The sequence below is a fragment of the Onychostruthus taczanowskii genome, unplaced genomic scaffold (assembly GCF_017590055.1).
Source record: "Onychostruthus taczanowskii isolate IOZ18803 unplaced genomic scaffold, ASM1759005v1 scaffold7, whole genome shotgun sequence".
NCBI lineage: Eukaryota > Metazoa > Chordata > Aves > Passeriformes > Passeridae > Onychostruthus > Onychostruthus taczanowskii.
The window spans coordinates 2,321,635-2,339,602 of record NW_024504786.1 but is presented as its reverse complement, the minus strand read 5'-3'; the positions used below and the strand labels follow the sequence as shown (position 1 = coordinate 2,339,602).

The 17,968-nt window shown below is 43.6% G+C and overlaps 1 long non-coding RNA gene across 1 annotated transcript in view; it reads left to right on the top strand.

Moving 5' to 3' along the window:
- Positions 1–16,876, top strand: part of LOC121345152 — a 29,343-nt gene extending 12,467 nt beyond the window's left edge. The window contains exon 3 of the long non-coding RNA XR_005953928.1: positions 15,667–16,876. This is a non-coding gene — a long non-coding RNA (uncharacterized LOC121345152). The remainder of the gene's footprint in view (positions 1–15,666) is intronic.
- The last annotated feature ends 1,092 nt before the right edge of the window (positions 16,877–17,968 follow it).

Here is a 17,968-nt window from a genome sequence, read left to right as displayed (position 1 = left end):
GTGCAGGCTCAACCCTTTGTTCATTGTCTGATCATCAATCTTCAGTTAATTCAGCGAGACTCGTGGTGGAAAAAGGTGACTAAAGGTATCTGAATTTGCCCTTTTGCATAGGAGGAATTCAGCTACTGTTCTGATAACCCAGGGTAAAGCACACTTTAGAACAAGCTAGTGCTGTTAAAACCCTGCGTAGGAACTGTAATCTGTGTTTATAAATGGGACCATTATCAGAAAACGTCACTAAGAATCTAAGGAATCTTTAACCAATAGCTTATTGCTTCCAGGGATGGACTCTGGAGGCAGTTTATAAAGAACTAACATTTTACTGTTAGTGTGTTTGGCCAGGAAGCAAATACACTTTGCTGGTAAGGGTGTTTCTGTGTAAACTGTACAAACCCATGTGCTCAAGGCTGGCAATGGCATTGCCACTTGTGGAGAGCAAACTTACAGAATTTAGAAAGTCAACCACTAGAGCTCAGTTTATTCACTGCTTTAGCACAGCAGATTGGAAATCAGAGGAATTAGTACTGGGGAGTCTTTTGCTGTTAATTCACTCCTGTGGACCATATTCATTGATATTTCAAAGGCTGCTATAATTTCTTTTTCACTAAGTGCAAGTTCTTCTGTTTTAATGCAAAAGCCAAACTCGTCAATGCTTGCAACAGGCATCCTAAAGGCAAATGGACCAGTCAGAGCCCAGAGTGACCTGGTATGCCCTCATAGCTGATTCTGCTTTGAGCAGGAGGTTGAACTACGTGTCTTTCTGGGGTTCCTTTAAACATGAGTTATCTTATGATCTGGTGCTTTGTAAAAATGGTGAATGTATCTGCTAATTGTATCTCCTTTTGGGGTACCATACTTCCAACATTTTCTGAGATGGTTGCTTTCCAGAAAAGACTTCAGCACTGAGCCCTTTCACCTGCCTGACTCTAATCTCACAGTCAGTCCCACTGCAGTGAAATGTCATGTTATCCTTTGAACATGGTTACTCAACCCCTTTGCAGAGAGCACAGTGCCAGCCACAGGTCCCAGTGTCTAGTACATCACAGGAGCCAGACCATGGGTGTATTGTCCACGTGTAAAATGGGGGCTTAATAAAACTCACAGGACCTGAGGTATTTTTCATGAGCCTCAAGAGCAATATATGATGATCCTGAAGGAGTTTACCAAAAGGAAGGTGGCATTTCCCAGGGCTCTCCTCACATGTGGGTGCATCCCAGCTTTAAAGGTACAAACCAGAAACACCTTGAAGTGCTGGGCTATAAGCTACAGCAGCCCAGCTGCTGTTGTGCAAGCTGTGTGATGCTTGTGGTGAGGATGGGAACCTTAAAAATTGGGTAGGTAAAGAGCAGGAAATGGGAGCCATTACCTCTGTACCAAGGGAAGTGGTTCCCCCTGTGAATCACAGCCCTGGTTTCGCTGTGCTGCGTGGGAGTGGCGTCCTGTCCCAGGAGGATATTCCCAGCTCCTGGGGCCTGCCAGGTCTGACTGCTGCAGGGAAAAGGAGCAGGACAGTCCTGGTCCCATCAGCATCACTCCTGTGCAGCCTCCCTCCATCATTTGTGGAGCAGGGAGGATGAGGATGTGTCAAGCCCCGTGTGCTGCATGAATTGGTGCAGTCCTTTACTGTTAGGAATGGCCAGAGAGGGACAAGGGCTGCAGTCCTTTACTCAAGAGTTTGGCCTTGTGCCACACAGTCCCTGGGTTATCCCTTGGAGAACAAAACCTGCTGCTGTGTGAGACAGCCCAGGTTGCCAAGTCTTGCCTTCCCCCCGCCATGAGTCACCCGGCCCTGGCAGCGGCTGGAGCCCGGCTCCAGTGGCACAGGAACCTCCTGCGCTGGCTCAGGCTGCAGCCCGTCCTGGAGGAAACCCCATCGCTGCTGCGCCGCTCTGCCCGTGCCAAAGGCTGCCACACCCCGCCTCTTGGGGCCTTCTTACTCATAACGGAGACAGACACCGAAACCAGGCAGTCCCTCCTCTGCTCCCTGGGCTCGCTGCCTCCCACAGCCTTTTCCAGCGCCCCTTCCTTTGGTTCTGTCTAGTCCAAAGCTCCTGCACAGGAGCTGTTTCCTCCGTTCTCAGGAAGAGAAGGCAGAAATGAGACAGATCCTGGCTGTTGAGTGTTGGTGGTATTTATCCTTCCTAAGCCAAATAATGGGATAAATCCCCAAACCTCTGTTCATCCAAGGCTGTGTGTGTTTACTGGAGCAGTACAATTAATGACACAAGCCATGAGAGAGCACAGTGTGAAGGGACAGAGCTGTGTCTCCTCTTCCTTATCTTTCTGCTCCAATTAAGTGCACCTCTGATGCTGAGGTGCACAGAGCTGCTCCCCAGCTCACTCACAATCAGCAGATCATTTAGAGGTTTGTATTGTTTGTAAATCGTGGTGGAGAGAGAGCAGGATCCAAGTCCCCAAGTCTTCTAGAAATGTTGTGGCTCACCAAAGATCTTCCATCTCAGCCCTTGTTTCTTACTAAGAATTTATCCTCATCATAGAGCTAGAGATGCAGCAGAACCAATAATTTTGGGAATTTAGGTCTTTAATATAAATTGAAGTTAATTTTATGATATTAGCAAGCTGATGCAATGGAATTTTTGTGTCATGAGATGACTTCACAGCAACAAAGTCTGTCATTATATCTTGATGGCAATCCATGAAAGTGCTTGCAGTTTTGGACAAAAGGTGGCATTAATCTAGTAAAATTAACAAGGGAGTGAAAGCCTCTAGGCCTGATAAGACTGACCCAGAGCAGGTCTTTTGGTCTTTTGTGGATGGACTTCAGCTTTATCTGCTCATATGCCAAGATAGCCAGGTGTAAACTATTTATATTAGAGAAGTTAAGTGTTCGTGGTAAAGTAGCTTGTGGCCTGAAACAATAACACTTGCTAAGGGCCTGAATTTATTAAGTCAATAATTAGCTTATTAGGCATATAGCTGTGTCTGTGTAGGTGTCTGAAGTTTACATTCCGTCTGGTTTACATCCAGTGAGTTCAGGTAATTTGTAAAAGATAGTCCATGTGTACAGTGAGGAGTGGCAAAAAAGATTTGTAGAAGAAACAAAGGGGGAAGCCACACATAGAAAGTCTCAGGCTGTGTGGGAGGGGAGAACTGAATGTATCTTTTCCACAGAAATCAGGTTTAGCCAAAGGGCCAGTCATGAAGGTCAACAAAAGGCCCCTGGATGAAACAATTTCACTCTTATTCTCAGGAACGAGCACTGGAAAGAGGATCCACATGTGTGCTTAGAAACGAGGTTGTGCTTGGACTCACACACTGTAACATGTGGGTTCAGAAACTGATGACATGTTCAACTAGGGAAGGATGGTTGGATCTGTTGTCAGAGCCAGTGAACATCCCTGGTTTCACTGGCACCTCAAGAAAGGTGCTGGCAGGTGAATTCCCCTCCTGCCTGTAAGCTTAGGTAAGAAAAAATAGGCACATAGCAAGGTCTTAGTGATAGAAAGGTTCTTACAGGGAACTGGAAAGCATGGAAGGGATTTCAGGGGTGGGAGTGCAAAACTTTCTGAAAGGCAGAAAAATACCTGTAAATATTGCATCTATTCAGATGGTTAGGAACATCTGATAATAATCTTTACAGTCAAATGCAATATTTACTTTAAAAGTGTGAAGAGGTACTTCTGCTTTAGATAGACTGAAAACAGCCTGAAATCAACCCCCAGATACCCCTCAGAAAATTGCATTTCCTTAGGTAACTGTAGCATCTTGGAAGTTTGGAAGTTTGTCCTTCATGATAAAAGGGGGACACCTTTTATTATTCAGAAATAAAAATCTCCCAAAATTGTGATAAGATTGTACAGTAAATTGAATCAAACTGTGTACTGAACACAAACCCCTCCAATCTTACAAGGTATTTGTTATTCGTTATTTTATGGGTTTGGTAAAGACAAAATAGTCAGTAAAGTCAGGAGGGGAAGTGAAATTGCTGGCTACCAAGTTTTAGTTGTTATTTTTAATGTAACAGTACCCTATTCCTGGATGGGGAATAGGCATGGGGTGACAGGTGGATGCAGATGGAGCACCAGGAAACAGGGAGGTCAGGTCAGGCCACTGACACCAGGAATTGAACAAGAGCTAGGGCTGAGATTCCCAGTAAACCTACAATTAGATATTCAAGTTAATGAAGGAGAGGCTTAGCCTTAAGGACATCCTCTTCCTGGTGGTTTCTTGTATTCCTGGGTGCCAAGGCTTGTGGTGTTGTGAGCACAGATCTGCAACAGCGACCTTAATGAGAGTAGTTTATACATCTCTATCCATCCAGTATCACTGCAGCTTTACAGGGCTGAATTAGCAATTCTGATCAGCCTCTGCTTTCTGTGCAAATGTTCCCAGGTGTTAATCCTTGCCTTAGTGTAATGAGGTGGAAAAGCTTTAGGTTGAAATCCAAGCAGCATCTTAAAAAACAACTCATGTTTTTGTCATTGTTTTGGCCTGTACTGGTCTGATTATTTTTCAAGTACAAAATATGCTCAGACTGATGGCTTGTACCTTGTGTTCTATCTTCCAGAAGAATTTTTACAGTCTCTAGTTATCAGCTTTAAACCCAGTGTAGGTTTATAGCTGAAAGACTGGCAGATGTTTAGCTGTTGTGGGGAAGTTTAAATACAGCTGTTAATTTTACATGCTGGTATCATGTGAAGCAGTGCCCAAGACCATTGTGTTATAAGCTGTGTTGGTTTTTAAGGCTCCTGGTACCTTAAGAAATTATTTCTGTGTCTTTTGCCTGTCTTTGTACCTCTTTGTAATGCTTCCAGTGACTACAATCCTATACTTAGATAGAAGAGCTGATCTACTGGAGCCTTACCCTGGGAATGAACTCCACTAATCAACTGCTCATGACTCCAACAGATGTTTCTGCTTATCAGACAATTGGAACCTCATGTTCTACTATATTTCTTAATTTTTTTCCTTCTTTTGATACTGGCAGCAAATGCCCCATTACACATGTGGGCTTCAAAACTTGTCACATGATAGCAGGAACAAATTGCTAAGCCAGTCAGCAAAGTTCAGGTTTGAAGTGGTGGTCCACTGGAGGCAACTGGGTCTTAGAAGCTGAAGGAATCATTTATAGAATTACCATGCTGTGGTTTTGTTGTCAATGCCAATATTTTATTCCAGTGTCTTGTATAAAATTTGGATATGTAAGAAGAACTCAGATCACAACTCTTTTTTTCAAAGACTGAATCACTTTAGGATGTGGAGATAAAGTTAAGTGATTCTTCTGAGGATATGAGTATTATCCTCTTGAAACCACAGAAAGGGGATGTGAATGGTTTACATGATTTTGTTATATACAGACTTATCTCCCACAGCAGGTCAAAATCTGTGAATTTTCAGACATGGTGGAGATACAGATGTGAAGAATTTACTTTTTGCTTCAGTTTGTTTAGTCTATTGCATTTAGCTTTCCATTTCTAATTGATAAATGACTGATGGATTCTTGATCAATCAATATCTTTGTATGATTCAGGCAAAAGGAAAAATAATATGTGTAGAAAAGATAGACTGTCACTCCACAAAGATGTAGCTTATTCCACTGCCAGCAAACCCAGAACTGCTTAATGGAAGTGAAACACCTGTTACAAGAGTACAATGGGACCATACAAATTGTAGGCACTGGAGACACTCCTTGGGGATTAAAGCAACTCATTTGCAAACCATTCTTCTGTTAGCAGTGAGCAGTTAATCATGAACCTTCCCCTACCCACAGCTCACCCACGCTGCTGATTCAGGAGCCATGGCAGGGCATGGCTAAAAGGCGCAGCCAGGAGGTTTATCAGTATTCACACTTTGTTAGCCAAGCAGGAGCCTCACCACATGTGGGAGACCATAACCAGAACTTGTTCCTTTCACCCTTTCCCATAGTAAATATCTGAACTCGCTGCTGTTGCTGGGTTTGGTTGAGGTGATTGATAAACACAAGTACAAAGAGCAGTGGGAGTTGGAAGTTGTTCTGTTAATGGGAGAAGTGAGGGTGAGGGTAGAGAGGGTCAGTGGCTGCCTCTGCAGCCCCTCTCCAGATTCTCAGTACCTCTGAAAATTTCTCAGCTGATAAAGATGTAATCAGTTAAGAACATGGCCAATAATACCCACTGGGCATGTTGACAGTCGCTTTCAAGCTGCTGCTACACTCTCTTTAAACATCACATTTCTTCCCATTGTTTTAAAGCCAAACTTCAACCTCCTGGTGCCTTTGCAAGTGTTTGGTGGAACCTGAATTTATGTTGAAGGTCTGGAGTGCAGAAGGATTTGTGTCTGCATACAGACACTGTAGTTTTTTTGTGACTGTGGATGAGATTTCTTCTCTGATTCCTGTGCTTTCTGTGTAGAATGGGAAACTGAGGAGCCCATAAAACATGGGGAACAGAAAGCTGGTGGATGATCCTCATCAGAACATGTGCAGGCGTGGTGGGAGTGGGAGAAGAGGAATCATTAGGGGAAAGAATCATCTAAGCCAAGGGAGGAGAGCTTAATTAGTAATGCTGAAGTTGGCTGACAAGCTGTGGAGAGAAAAAATTGGGTATTGATTTGAAACTTTGCTAAGTGCTATTGGAAACTGAGAGAAGAATGACGTTGGTGGAATGACCTTCAAAAGGATCCAGAGAAGACAGCTTGATTCCATGTAACCATAATGTTAAGAACGGACCTGTGGTTTGTAGAGAGATCAGAAATCTGATGGCCAGTAAGAATAATTTCAAGTGGTCCATCAGACTCAGGAGAGCTTGGTTCAAATAGTTCCCAGACACACAGAGATGACAGTGAAGATAGCTGGTCAGCCCTGTAGGAGCATTTCCCCTCCCCATTCTGGGGCAAGAGGAGTCAGAGAACCAAAGCCAGCTTTGCCTGTAACCCTAAGGAACTCCAGCAGATTTTTGGTGGGGTGTAAGAAAGCTTTGTTTCCCTCTGTCCTGCTTCCAGCCTTGTGGTCAGGGAGATGGAGACGTTCCTCCTTCCAGGAAGGATTTCCAGCAGTCTAAATTCTGCTGTAGGGCTGACTCCTAATCCCGTTTGTGTGTGTGTGTGTGTGTGTGTGTGTGTGTGTCCAAAGCACATGACCGGGATGCAGGGCTGCCCTGGGAGGACGATGAAGGGAGAAGTGCTCAGGTCAGAGCGGGGGTTCCGGGGGTTAACTGGGGCAGTGCAGTCCCGGGGGGTCCGGGCTGGCTCCTGTCCCTGCGGTTCCTGTGCTCTCTCACACACTCGGATCCATCGATGAGCTGTCATGTGCCGCCTGCACGCCCACAGCAGGAAGGAAACGGCTGGTCCCTCAAAGTCAGGAGTAGTAAAAAAAAAAAAAAAAAAAAAAAGGAGGAGGAAAAAAAAAAAAAAAAGGCAGCAAACAGCAGGCAGGCTGTGTATTGTCCCGATTCCTCCCGGACTGAAGGAATCCTTTGCCCCATGATTCATGCTGAGCTGTCTGCTCCATCCGGCAGGCACGGAGCATCCGGCAGCCGTGTCAGGCAGCCTCCCACTGCAACTGGGTGCTGCTGGCACCGCAGCCCGCAGCGTTTCAGGATTCTTTTGTTAGTCAGGGCACTGGCACTTCCTTTGGCATTTGGCTCCAGGAAGGCTTGTGTGTGAGGAGGGGCGGTTTTTTTTTTTTTTTAAATTTTTTTGGGGGGGTTTGGTTTTTTTTTTTGGTCCCTTTTTATTTATTTTATTTTTGTTGCCGTTTTGTTCAGTTTCATTTGGAACGTGAAGTTTTGGTCCAGACGTCTCCCTCGCTCCCGGCTCTCTGTAGGTCAAAGTCTCTGTTTTCTGATGATTAGCCAATACCAGCTGTTCTGGCAATGAAGATGTCTCAAATCAATCCTATCCTGTCTGGCTTTCCAGGAAGAGCCAGCCCTCCCCTCGCTCTCCACAGCCCCTGTCATCCAGGACTGAAATTTATCAGAGCTGCTGTGAGCAGGAAATTAGCTCCTTTACAGCTTGTTCTCCACTGCTTCTTATTCATTTTATTGTTTTAACATTTTCCAGAAAATAAGGCAGAAAACAAACCTGCTTCCTCTTTAGAAGAGTTGTGCTGTTAACCTGTGAAATGTTTATTTCCTTGGCAGGCTACAGCTTATCTTTATAGCAGAACCACAAGATAAAAATCAGTTAAAGTTGAACGCAGATAATGAATAAAACACTGGAAAACATTTAGTCATCCTTTAGGATCCTGAAGATAAGGATTTCTACATATAGGCATCAAAGCTGTGATGAACACCAAAGGAGGGATGGGCTCAAGAAAAATGGAGTTTGGGGTGCTGCCCACAGACTCAGGAATGTGCCTGTGAGGAACTTATTTGGGGGTCTGGGTCTTCAACACCTATATTAAATTGACTTTCCTGAGGAGCTGAGCACCTGCCACTTCCATGTATGCTAAACTCATCTTAAAATTGCATTCAGGTAAAGGAAAATGTTTTTCACTTACTTTATATCTGACTTTACATGCACACATTTAATGTTTTCTGTGTGTCTTTCCAACAGCCACATTGGAAGATTATTTTTCTTTGAGATTTTCAGAAGGAAGACACTCTCTTAATTAGAATCAGACAGTTTTGGTGTTGTTTAGCATTAAAAATAAGTCTCTGCCTTTGCCAGAAGTAAATTTGGCAAGTGTGTGCTCCCTGCTGCAGGAAAACAATGTCTCTCTTTAGAGCTCCGAACCAAGCTTTGGCAATGAAATGGGGCCCAATGTCCATTGATCTCAATGGAAAACCTATTATTAGAAGGATCACTGTGACCACATCCTGCCATCATTTTGTACCCAGAACCACCACTGAGGTCAGCAGGATTTTTGTGCAAATATTTATGGCAGGATACGGCCCACTTCAGGGCATTCTGAGGGCTGACAAGCCCTCAGCTGAATTGTTCCTTCTTCCAGGGTTGATCCTATCAGGCTGCTAAAATCTGAGCCATGGACAAGTCAAAAACCCCACCATCCAAGCTAGTGTTGACTGAAACCCAGTAATGCAGTTTGGGCAATTTGAACTCAGACATGAGGCAAGACTCTGGCATTGCACAATGTCCTGGTGGATTATGCCATGCCTTGGACACTGGATGGGTTGTATCCTTCTAATTCCTCAAGAAAGCAGCAAGAAACAACTTTGATAGGTCTGTGGCTTGGGCAAGTGAAAACTGTTGATAATGGAGTAATTTAAGGTTTTTGTTTTCAGCAAATGCTTTGCATGTGTGACTAGTGCAGCAAATTTCCTGCGTGCCAAATTCAGTTCTACCAACACTTATTGGAACCATGAGCTGGGCTAGAGGGAAAGCTCTATCCTTTTTCCTTTTGATATGGGGAATAAATTAATTCTTTTCAGCTTACTGTACATCTGTGTTTTCACTGGACAGCAGAAAACTGTGTCACTGACTCACTGCTTGATCTTGGGTAAATCATCTAATCCTGTCTATCCCAGTACCCTCATGTGCATAAATAATGTAATGACTCTCATCTGTCTTTAGAAGCTGTTACAATAACTTGGTTTATGTAGTTTTAGCTTTACTTTAGTTTTTCCCACAATGTTTTATTGGTGAAAGAAGGAGGCTCATACCCATGTCAAAGTCAAAAAATTTCATATCCCTGCTGGGTGCTCAAATATTCACTATTCCCAGGTTTAGGTAATTTGCATAAATGACAGCATTTTATCTTAGGTGGTTTTCATACCCGTAGGGCCAGACTCGAAGTTGATGTGGATTTGACACTACAGAAATTTCTCTGCTGAAATGACAACCTGGAATTTTCAGCAGTAGCTGCTGCTGCCCATCTGGGTGGCTGGAAGATAGGAATGTCCTTCCAAACTCTGTACATGGATTCTCTGTAAAAAGTGAAAGAGGCACAACAACAATTTAATCCTCACCTGAAACTGGAGTCACCCCTCAATTCACATGAAGAGTGTAATTTATGTTGAAGCCAAAAAACAAATTCAAAGCTTAATCATTTTCCTGTGTATCAACATCTATAAAGAGAAACAAAAAACCAAACCAAACCCAACAAAAACCCAAACCCAAAGCATAGCTTGAGAACACAAATGGGCCATTCCACAATACCAAGCCTGGAGGACATTTTCAACTATAGACTGCACAAAATTATTCTCTGCATTGTAATCTGCGTCTTGAGACCCAGGACTAACGTGGTCTGTGGCCTCTTCCTCCTGCATTTTATGTCTTAAGAAAATGCTAATCTCTGGGAAAGAATGACTTGCTAATATCAGAACTTTAGGTAGAAATGTAATAGTTTCAAAGGAACTGGTCTGTTGGAAACCTTCTTCACTCAGAGGTAAAACTTGTGGAGGGAAGAGGCTGCAAGATACGAAGATCTGAGAGTACAGGGGATAGGTGATATTCTCACTAAGAGCACTTCTGAGGGCCAGGAGGGAAAACGGTTTGTGTCTGTGCTTTGATGAAAAAAGGTCTCTTTTTCTATTAGCCCAATGCAAGAATAAAACTAAATGCAAAATCTCAAAAACAGCTGCAAAATTTAATTCTTGTTTTCCAGCCAGTTCTGTGCCGGAACGATCTGGAGGGAGAAGTTTCCTCTGAAGCAGGAAAGGTGTGATCCTGCTCCTGCCCCTTAGTCAGAGGTGTCTGGCTCCCCAGTGGAGCTGCAGTGGAGCAGATTCCATCTGATCCCACACAGCATCCCAAGCACAGACAGCAAGTGCCTCATGGACACAGCTCTGTGGTTAAAGTGCTGAATCAGGACTCAGACTGGCTTCAGTTCTGGCTTGCCCTGAGATTTCTTACTTAGTCTTGAGCAATGCCCTTAATGTCTGTGCTTCCTATCCATGAGGATTTGCCTGCATGAGGCATCAGGGACCTGCTTTAAGTACAGATATTTTCATTTAGTACAACCTGTGACCATTGTAAGGTTAATTTAAGCTCTTTTTTTTTTTAGTAGATTTAAGCTAAATGGAAGTAGCAAATTTTCAATTCAAAATACATGTTTTGTGGAGGTGCATCTAAAAATCTGATTTAATCAAGGTAGTAAAACTTAAAGGTCCATTAAAAAATTTTTAGGCAATCTTGGGGGTGTGAGTTTACCAACATCTGTGTTAGTTGGGGTCCCATGGACTTCCCCACCTGAAATGGGGAACGAACCTATATTCATATAGGTTTTGGAGGGAGAATGGGATATTCAGACTTCAGGAAGGGCACAAAACCTTAAGATCAAGGTTTCTTACAGGAGTCTAATAAAAAAATTAAATCTTTACATTGGTATCCACCACTGCATAGGCTAAAACAGTAGGAAATTCCAAATTCAGTGATTTTATGGCTGCCCTTTGAATGAAAATGTGCAGGTTTAGGCTACATGGAGAAACTGCATCACTGAAACAAAAGGGAATCTTTTAACTGGTTCCTTCTATTGTCTTCTCTTACTATCTGCTTTGCCACTCATGTTCCTTTTCTCTTGGAATTAACACCGTGGTTTTTCTGCTTCCCAGGAATAATAATAGCAATAAAGAAAATTACTGCTTTGCAAATAACTGTGGAAAATACACACGGAAATCTTTAGGAGTGAAAATAGCTGCAGTGAATGACAGTTGCTACTAGCAATGGAAATGTTTGGCTTAAGGTATAAGAAAAAAAGGCATGAAAAATCATGTCAGAGCTGCTGAAATTCATCTGGAGGACTAAGTGCCTGATCTTCTCAGGCACAGGAAGAATAGAGGGGAGATTGTCAATACCCCAAAGTCCTGACCCGCCTTTGTAAAGTTCTCCTTACCACAGGCACTAAGTGTTCTTTAATGCAAGTCAAGCACTGCAAATGAGGAAAGAGAGAGAAATTAGTCTGAACAGGAAGCTTCAAATATTCTAAGACTAATTGAGTTTAGATAATTAAGGGGTTTTAAAGCTGTAATTCAGAGGAGAATGAGAAGGGAGGACAGTTTAATTGAGATTGCCTGTCCATCTGTGAATTCTCCATGCATCCTTCTGTGGCATGTCCCTCTTGTCATTCCTTCTGACCTGGAGGGGCTGATGTCGTTTGTATTGACTTTATTAGCTGGCAGCACTGCAGGCTTCCCCTTGCATTTCAGAGCTGTTTCTGCCCTGCTTCTGGTGCAGGGCACGTGTGACAGCTGCCTGTGCTGTCCTGCACTTCGAAATGCCCTGCCCTGGTGCCTTTTGGGTGTTTCTGGGGTCATTCTGGGAGCTGGGGGATGAGGAGCAGGGTTTGAAAGCTGCTTTGTACTTCAGTAGAGGCCATTCCATGTGTGTTGGAGCTAAGTCTTCATCTCTGCTGCAGCAAGGCAGCCAAAATTGGAGTCAAGATCCCAGCCTTTGCTGCTAGGAGTGGGTTGACAGTGGTGATAAGCTTGGCTGGTTCAGGGAGAAGTTTCCCAATAGGCTTGCACTGACTACTGCTAAGACAAAACAGCTTTTTAAATGGATGTCAAAGTGTGTCCTGTATCTTGGGAGTGCCTGTGCTGTGCCAGCTGTATATGCACCATGGATCCCTCCTGATCTGCAGCTCCCTGTGTGGATGTCTCACAGACACACTGCCTTTAAATGCAGGGAGTGTGACAGAGGCAGATCCATGTGGCACTGTGGGCACCAGAGATTTGGGTACAGTGAGTATGACATGGATGAGTGAGACTGACCTGTGGTGCAGGAGATTCCCTGGCTGTTGAGGATGGTGCTCAAGGACTCCCAGCCATTGGCTCAGCCCCTCTCTGACAGAATGGGCAAACCTGGAGTGCTGCAAGCACCATAGTGGCATCTCAGTTTTGATTTAGTGTTGAATAAATGAGAAACACAATGCTAGGGCCATGTCCTGCTCCACCAGCCCTCTCTGAGGCTGCCCACCCTGCAGGCAAGTGCCACGAATTCCAATTTTACACTGACTGGTGCCCATAGAAACCCCAGTGATTTAAAGAAGGCTGGCCCAGCACCATGCCAAATGTAATCGAGATCAAAATGCTGTTAAAGCTGCAGCAGGACATGTTACTTAATTTAGAAAGCTGCTAGCAGATAGTGAGAGGAAAGGCCTTGGAGCCTCTACGAGCCCTGACCAATTGCAATGTACTTCTTGGGCTGTGATCATCACAAGCAGCTTGGCTCAGTGCCATAAGGACTTCTGAGAAAATGATAAAGGCACCTGGAAGGGGATTGACTGTGGTTTTCTTCTTGTCTCCTGCTCTTTTACAAGTTGCAATGGAGGAGTTGCAGCAAAGCATGAGGGCCCTTTCCTGACAGACCATCCTGCTTGCACCAGGAATCTGCTTGTCAAAAACGAGGAAATAAACTGCAGGATGTTTTCATGGGGAGAGCCAGGCAAATGCTCTGTACTAACCTGCCATCAGCAGGTGTTTTCCTAGTGATTGTCATTGTTACTGTCCCTCTGGGGCTATTCGGATATGGAAAGTGGAATAAATAATCAAAGAGGATGTTCCTAGCTGCTAATTTTCAGCCAGATTTGATACTGGTCCAAGATTTAACACTTCCTTTCTCTGCCAGCCACATACTAAAAATAACATCTTTTCAGGATATTGGAGACCACTGGAAACCTGTAGTATTTGGCATTTGAACATTGCCTTTCCTCTAGAGATCTCAAAGCAAGAAGTTGGACCCTCATCCCAACTTGGAATTGGGAGAATTTGAGACATTTTTGGAGCTACTTGAGACGTAGGTAAACATGAGACAAATCTCAGAATGGCTCAAAAGGTCTGAATTTCCTTTTTGAGTGACATCTATTTAAAAAATGGAAAAGCACATTTACTTTGGCTTGTCTCACGGATCTTCTGGCTGTGCCCCAGAGCTGGGCTGGCCCTTGCTGGGGCCAGGGGAGATGCCCTTGGTGAATGTAATGAGGATATACCAGCTGGGAGGATGGTTCCCTCTGCACAGATTACTGCCCTCAATAAAGTATGGAGAGTAGTTATTCTTGTTAGGAGTTTTTGTTTTCTTTTCTTTTTGTATTTTTTCCCACTAGTTAATCAGGGTTTTGGACTGCCTTCCAATAATCAGACTCATTAACTAAGACTTCTGGCACAGGGAATGTTTTTTAGATGGAGGGTTTATTTTTTTTTTTTGGTTTTTTGCTTTCTCTGTGCTTTATTTTTCTCTTTGTTCTTAGTCATTGGTTAACATAGAGCTGGTGGAAGTAACTAAAAAGATGGAAGCTCTGGCTGGCTGGTAGGGATACAGCAGATTTGGTCTGTGTGTGGATGGGTTGCAGTGTCCCAGAGCCAGGAGGGTTCCCTGCCTGCTCTGCCCTGAGCATGATGTGTCAGATAGGTCTTCTCAGGCCTTGGGAAAGCAGCTGCTTTTGCACTGTTGGGAAAACAACACATAGGTGGGCTTCAGCCAAAAGTCCAGTGAAAGAGATTAAATAGAAACTGATCCAGCAGGCAGGCTGAGAGCAGGACAGGATTTCCCCAAGGAAACAGGATTTATTTGGATTCTCTCCTCAAGTAATTGAGCGCTTTTCTCCCAAGATTTAAAATTGCTGCAGAGCCTCTTCCCTCTGAAGGACAAACAATGATTTCTTGTGTGTGATAGTTTTGGTTGCTCTGCTCATTTTGATAATTCATTTAAGTCTCTCAGAGTAGCTGTAATTTAATCAAACTGCCTGGAGAACAGCAGGACCGTTCATGCCACGGTGGGGTGTGCACAGCTGCCCACGGAGGCCCTGTAAAGCCACGTGATTTTCAACTTGTGGTGATTTTCATCTTATATCACCTCTCACAAAACAGAGGTGGGTCAGGTCTTGAATTCCTACAGGTACTGGGGTGTTTTTTCCTTACTGGAAAGGGGCTGTACTTACTCTTTGATGTTGGTGATGTGATGACTTGGAGATAACTACGAGAGTCTCCTTATGGTGAGCAAGAGCTTGGATTGTTTATTTGGCAGAGAGAATGAAGTCACCTGCCTGATGAGAGATCTAAATGTTAGTGAAATGTCAAAACTGCCCACATCTGTTTGAGCTGCCAAATCTCAGGGAAGTTATCATTCCCATCCTGCTTGGGGAAGCTGTTTTTGTTATATGAAGCAGGATGGCTGTGCTGCACTGTCTACCTGACTACAATAAACCAATCTGTTGTTTTCTCCTTGCCTTTTCTCACCCCATCCTGACAGATGTGAAGGAGTACAGGTGCATCATAGATTTTTTTTCTTTTTTTCCCCAGTGTTGATGATAAAGTACCAAGTCTAGTGAGAGATATTTCATGCCTGACTGTTGCATCATGCTTAGTGACCTTCAGACTTGCTTGTGTGGAGACTGTGGGGACCTTTTGATTTACAGCACTACTGAAGCGGCTGCACACCTTGGCAAGGGCCAAATGACTATTTCAGTTCAAGTCTGTGAGTGATGAGTGAAGAGACACATTTTGCACTCCTCTCACACTGCTGAGAGATTTATTTATTTTTGAATGTTACGGATTTCATTTGAAGTTTGAAAAAAGATTTTTTTTTTAACCTAAAGGAGAAAATGCCTTAATGAAACATTTCTGTGTCTCTTTACTTATCACTACTCAGGGGTTGCTTCCTCAAGGAATCTCTATCCCAGCTTTTCTTTCAACTCCTGATCGTTCTGGGCTTTTTCCTCCATGTTAGTAATTTTTGGCTCCTCCTTGGGTTTATTCCAGTACCCTTCACTTCATCTCCACTTGAAAAAAAAAAATCTTTCCTTTGCATCTTGCCTCTCTTTTCCCTTGGCAGGAGACAAAAGGGAGGCACTGCTTGTGGAAAAGTAACCCCTTTCAGACCTGTGAACACAAAGCGTGGCTGAGCGAATCCATTGCTCTGCAGACCGGGAGATGCTGTGCCTGGTGCCGAGCTGAAGAGATGAAGAGAAGTTTGGGCCATTCCTGGGCTGGGGCTGGAGGAACAGAAGTGAAAGACAAGACAGCTGTGGTGGGGAGCAGGATTCATTCCCCGGCTCCCTGTCTGCTCTCCGTGGCCTTCTCGGGCGCCGCCAAGCAGGTGCCTGTGGGCTGAATTGCAGTGGGTGTTGCACAAGGAGCTGCAGGCTGGTGGAAAGGCTCCAGGGAGACAGCTCCAGCCTACGGACTGGAGGTTTGACTCCCTTCGTCTAGACACTCTCACGGGGATTACCTCAGCAATAATTTGTCAGCCTCTATTTATTTTCCAGCGGCATGGTTAGTATTTACTGGTGCTGAGATTCTCCTCACACTCTTCCATAGTTTATCATGCAAGAGGCACTTTGGGCAAAGAAGCTTCCTAGGGCACCATTTCCATGGGTTTTTGAATAATAGTGGTGATACTCATGCTTAAGAGAAGGAAATGTATCCAAACATCCGTATCCCTCTGAGGAGCAAGAGCATCTCTTGTGTGTATTTTGATGCAGCTGATTCTCCAAAAGCATCAGGTATTTTAGTCAGAATTGTACATAATCATTTGTGTTCATCAAGCTTGAGAAAAAGGTCTGAGCACACTTTGCTGTCACTTTAAGGAAAAATTCTTTCAGTCTCAAAACCATTTATTTGTCACAATCCTAGTTTTTTACACAACAAACCTACCACTTTCAGGGACAGTAAATTTACACACAATCCGTGAGGAATGTATGCATAGCCCAACTTTAAACATGGATGTTGGTGCCTGACATGAGCACTGCCTTGGGTTCTCTGGGTTGTTAATGAGCAGATACCTCTGAGCTGCCTTTTGCTAAAGCTTTTCAAGTAAACTGCTGCTTTGACACACATTCTGGAAGAGTTTTCCTATTCCTGTGGATTGGAGAAAAGGAATATTATAGTCCTATTTTATGCTAAAAATTGTATAGCATAAAAATAATTTTACAGTATAAAAATTATTTGAACTATTTTATATTAAAATACAATTTAAAAATAAATCTGTGAAATAACCACCCTTGAACTTCCTCCCTTCTGTTCACAATTGGGATTAAAGTTCAAGTGCTGACAACATTTTATGCCCCAACTTCTGGCCTCTGCTCTTTCCATGACGTTTTGTCCAGACTCCATCATTCAGAGGGGGTAATTGAAGATTATGAATATTAAAGATCTGATATGAAATTTTCCAAGTGTACAAAATGGGAACTTCCGTGAATGTGTTTAGTGGAAAGCTTGGCTTATGCAGCAGGACAATACAAATTTCGCAAGACTCGTCTTTCATGTTTTGGGTTTCCCCCAAAGTATTGAAAGGGCATTAAACCACAGTTTAATAAATAAAAAATAAAACAGTTTCACTCACTGGTTGTCAGGGAAAGCGGAAACCCATAGAAAAGTAAATCTTTAACTCAAAACAAAATCAAGGAACTTTCTCAAACTCTGAGGATCAATGTTGTTTTATTATTAAACCACTGTGCTGTTGTTCCCGTGGAAACAAAGAAACAAATATTTGAAGCTGTGTCACACCTTCCACCAAAACTCCAGTGAAGAGTGTTTTGGAAAGTGTTTGTGTCAGTGACAGCTCTCCTGTGCTCTGAATGACGGCTTTGTGCAGCTCCTGGGCTCCTGCACAGGCCACAAGGTGAACTCCCCACTCATTCCCTGTCTTTACAACCCTCTGCAAGGAATTAATTGCCCCAGGAGCTCTCTACCCAGCACAAACGACGAGTTTGAGGCTGCAGCCATGACCCAGATGAAATGTGTGACAGCGGCATGCTGTTGGTTTGGGTGGGGTTTTTTAAGTCCATAATTTTCTACAGATCAATCCTATTAACATGCCCGATGATTTCACCTTGAACCCAGTGAGACCTGTTCAGAAATGGAAGGAAAAAAACCCCATGAAATATAACTGAGATTTTTGGCTTAAAATAATATTTACTTTAGTGAGATAATATGATCCATCTCCTCATTACCAGTGGGAAGAGATCTTTCCATGCTGCCAGATATCTTTTACCTGAGGCACCCCATCTGTTTATATTTGCAGGCCAGGGGGAGTGGAGGAAATCTGATCAAAGTTAGCAGGTGCTCCTTTTTAATTTTTTTTTTTTAATTAAAATGCTGCTCTTGTTTTCTCTTTGCCCATTTCTTTCACCTCC